Below are 3,767 nucleotides of genomic sequence, written 5' to 3' on the forward strand. Positions count from 1 at the left end.
TGCTTTTGTTTGATATGATTCTGAAGTACGACACTTTATTCTCAAGTACGAAACCTTATTTTCCTTGTAATATTCGGTATATTATGATGTACGTAAATTATTTTGCTAGTTGCATAATTGGTAACACATTAGATAGGTACAGTATATCACACTATCACATTTTAGGGGCATTACAGACATTTTGTCATACAACTCGTAAAATAAGCTCAGACGACATAAGCTGAAAAGAACTGGACTGGAGTTTCTCGAAAGCTTATTTTCACTGCAGTTTCCCTGGAGCAGCTAAGCTTAAGCCGTTTCTGCACAAGCCTCTGCCGAAAAGAACTGGGCCGAAGACCACGCACGGAGCTGCTTCGCGTGTTCGTTTTTTCCTCCCAGGCCACCTGCTCTGTTTTCCCCATCGCCATCGAGCCTCAAGCAAAACCCTAGCCTCCCTCTCGCTGCCGCCTCCTCACCATCCCCCTTCTTTCTCTTCACTATCCCAGGGAAGATTTCAGTTTGTCCGTAGCACCAAAGAAGACCTGCCGGAAATCGCCGTCCTTGCCGTCGTTGTTCGCCGCCGTTCGCTGCGCCGAGCGCGAGGATGGAGCCGCCGTGGCGCCCTCCTACTCCTTGCTGAACCGGAACCGGAGCTGCTCGAGTACAACTCCGCCGCCGCCAAGACGTACCTGGAGCGCCGCCGTGCACGCCGACGACCTCCGCTTCACCCCGCCGTCGTCTCCATCCTCCCGAACCTCTCCCTGAACGTGGTGAGCCTCCTCCTGAGTTCCATGTTGTTCCCCGTTCTTCTCTTTCGCTTTCTCGCGCTGACGCCGCCGTCCGCGTCCGATTCCGCTGTTCGCCGCTGCAGCTGGTCGTGTGTGCTGCCAGAGCCTCAACAACGTCATCTTGGTCGGGCTTCGTCTGGTTTCCTTCGAAGGGCCGAGCCCCTCTCTTCATTCATCAATTGATCTAACGGTTTGCCTGTTACATCTACACACCGAAGGTGAGTCTCAAGAGCGTTCGCTGTCGACCGCGCAAGTCATCCTTTTTCTGTGCGTATCTGAATCGGGTTCAGTTAGCTGCTGTCTTTTATTCAGTTAGCCTTTAGTTAGCTTTACCTTGCTGTTACTCTGTAGCTTAAAACGTGCTGCAACTCCTTTTTGCTAGTGCCGCTCTGGTTTTCCCCGGGGAGCACACATGTTCGTTCCTTTCTACTTCCCAGCAGTCCAAAAATTCAGTTTCCACGAACGCTGTTCAGTTCGTTGACACTTCGTTTACCTGTAGCTCGGCTGGAACTTCCAACTTCCAGTTTTCTGTCTGTAGCCTTCGAGAACATGAACTAGCTCAGTTGGTCTTTTCTCTTAAGCGATCAGTGAGGTCCCAGTATCAAACCTGGATGCCTCTTTTTAGCAAAAACCATCTTTTCTATTCTGTTGCTGTTTCAAAAACACTGTTTTATTTTTCAGTTAAAGTGTCACTTTCAGTTAGCTGTAGCTTCACGTCAACAGCTCTGTTTCCTAATTTTTCTCAAAGCCATCGAGTCAGCCTAGTTCTCTGTTATCATGTGCAGCGAGTTTAAGGTCCAGTGATCAAATACTGGGTGCCTTTTGCTCTGTCTCTCTTGGTTTCTGAATACAATTAAAATCTGAACTTCAAAACTGTTTACGAACTGTGAAGCAGTACTAAATGACAGGAATTTCAATCATTTTTCCGAGATGAATCCAAACATGAACTTGTCATGCATCATATGCCTTTCTATCTTTGCCAAGTGGTTAATTCCACGATAACTAAATAATATATGCGGTCAATTATTAATTATCTTGTGTAGCAGACTGCCCCACTTAATTTTGCTAAGCATGGACCCTCTTGCATATCACATGACATCCAGCATATTTGTGCATTGCATTTCCTGTATTGATTGTGTACTCTCTCTTGTATGTGTGTTTGGTTCTTCTCGTTAGACGCCGGTACCGAGGAGTACGGCGAGGAGTACGACTACTACCCTGAGGAGGATCGTGCCGGTTTCTCTTCTTCTGACTTGACAGGCGAGCACTTTTCCCTGCTACCTATTTTCTGCTTTTGCCTCTTTACCTTACTGCTATCCTCGTGTGCCGTTCTTGTCACGTAACCTATCGCCTGTCACCTATTGCAAGCCATAGACCCATACATATATCCTACAGCTGTTGTTTGGTTACAGGGTCAGCCATGCGAGTCGTAGGCTTGCTTAGTACCGTTGTTATATATTGCTACTATTATCACTGTCGTCATCGTTATCTAGTTGGGTTATATTTGTTGGGGGGTTCCGAGATACATGCTTATGATTGTATCTGTTCGATAAGTTCACACTTCTTATTCATGCTAATAATAAAATTGTTAAGTAGAGGCATCGGTGGGTCAGCTGATTTTCTTTTTGAACACGGCTCACTTGTGTCCACTAATATCTAGGATCTTGAGTTCTTGTTATCTGATCCAAGACTGAGCGCACTAACCATACGTGGGGTTCAGTGGGCCCTCCTCGACCAATTCCGGAACTACTTCCATTGTCCAAGTGCCGCAATTAGTTTCTGGTGTGTTTACTCTTTTATCGCGTGCATGCCAGCCTGTTACTTCTTTATTTTGGGGAAGCCCAGTGAGCCTTGTATCCCTTGTTTCTGGTATGCACGTATAGGTTTGCGGCCTGAGCGTTTATCGCATGCTGAAGAGGGTCATTCGCCCCTGTGTGTGTTTTGACCCTCGGAAGCCGTGCACGCAATAGCTAGGTCCGCTTCGGAGACTCGGCCGAACTCCGTAACGGGTTTAACTTAGTTAGGTGGCTCTTGGACTTGGTCTGTGGTGAAGGGAGGTAGTGTCGTGATACTCTGCTTTGATCCAGTAGGGTTGATCGAGCGTATGAGACCAGTAGTGCACCCCTGCAGGGTTACAATCTTTTCGAAAAGCCGTGTCCGCGGTTATGGACGACTTGGAGAAGTGTCGCTTGATCATAGACAACTTTCACCCTTTATCTGCTAATTAACTTGTGTAGTAATTAGCAGAACTATAATAAAAACTGGTTAAAACTGTAAACCGTGTGAGTGCCTTTGCATCTTCTTCCTGTAGCATGTAGAAGGGGGAATGCATCGGATGAGTTATGTTTGCAGAGTTTTAGAACTGTTAGATGCACGCTCTCTTATCTATATCTTGCAGACGGAAAGTTGAGAGTGTCTCTATATGTTTTAGTGCAAGCTTTGCTGCCGCTAAACCCACCATATAGCCGGCGAGCGCAGCCAATATTCTAAGTCTCGCTGGGTACGCGCCTTGGTACTCACCCTCGCTTTTCCTCTCTTTTTCCGGCAACCGTTGGCCCGATGTTTGCAGGTACGGCAGCTTATGAGTATCCACCTGGACACTACTTTGTTCATCACGACGAGGACGACTACATCGAGTAGAGAGGACGCTCCTAAGGCAGCAGCCTGGGGCTTGCTGGATATGGATCCGATTGCTTTATTTATGGACTCTTAGTCCCATTTGCATCTTGTCTGGGTAGTCTGTACCCAGACGTATATTCGCTTCCGCATGATGTATTGATGTACTGTGGACATGTGTCCTCTGAGTGTCATTTGCTATCTTGCTCTATGAGCGTTGCTATATACTTATTTAACTCTTTTGTGTCGTAGAGTTAATGTTGTGATATCATCTGTGATGCTATGCCCTTGTAACCTGTGCACCGTGCGTGTTTCATATCGAGTGCACAGGAAGGCGAGACACCTAGGCCTGGATGCGTGTACGCGAGGGGCACTAATTCCGCG

At 47.1% G+C, this 3,767-nt stretch overlaps 1 long non-coding RNA gene across 1 annotated transcript; it reads left to right on the forward strand.

Annotated features, from left to right (window-relative positions):
• The first annotated feature begins 657 nt into the window (after positions 1-657).
• Positions 658-3,133, forward strand: LOC124708863. Its single transcript, XR_007005359.1, has 3 exons — positions 658-749; positions 851-985; positions 1,944-3,133. It is a non-coding gene; the product is annotated as an uncharacterized LOC124708863 (long non-coding RNA).
• Positions 3,134-3,767: the final 634 nt, after the last annotated feature.

Source organism: Lolium rigidum, chromosome 4 (assembly GCF_022539505.1).
Source record: "Lolium rigidum isolate FL_2022 chromosome 4, APGP_CSIRO_Lrig_0.1, whole genome shotgun sequence".
Taxonomy (NCBI): Eukaryota; Viridiplantae; Streptophyta; class Magnoliopsida; order Poales; family Poaceae; genus Lolium; species Lolium rigidum.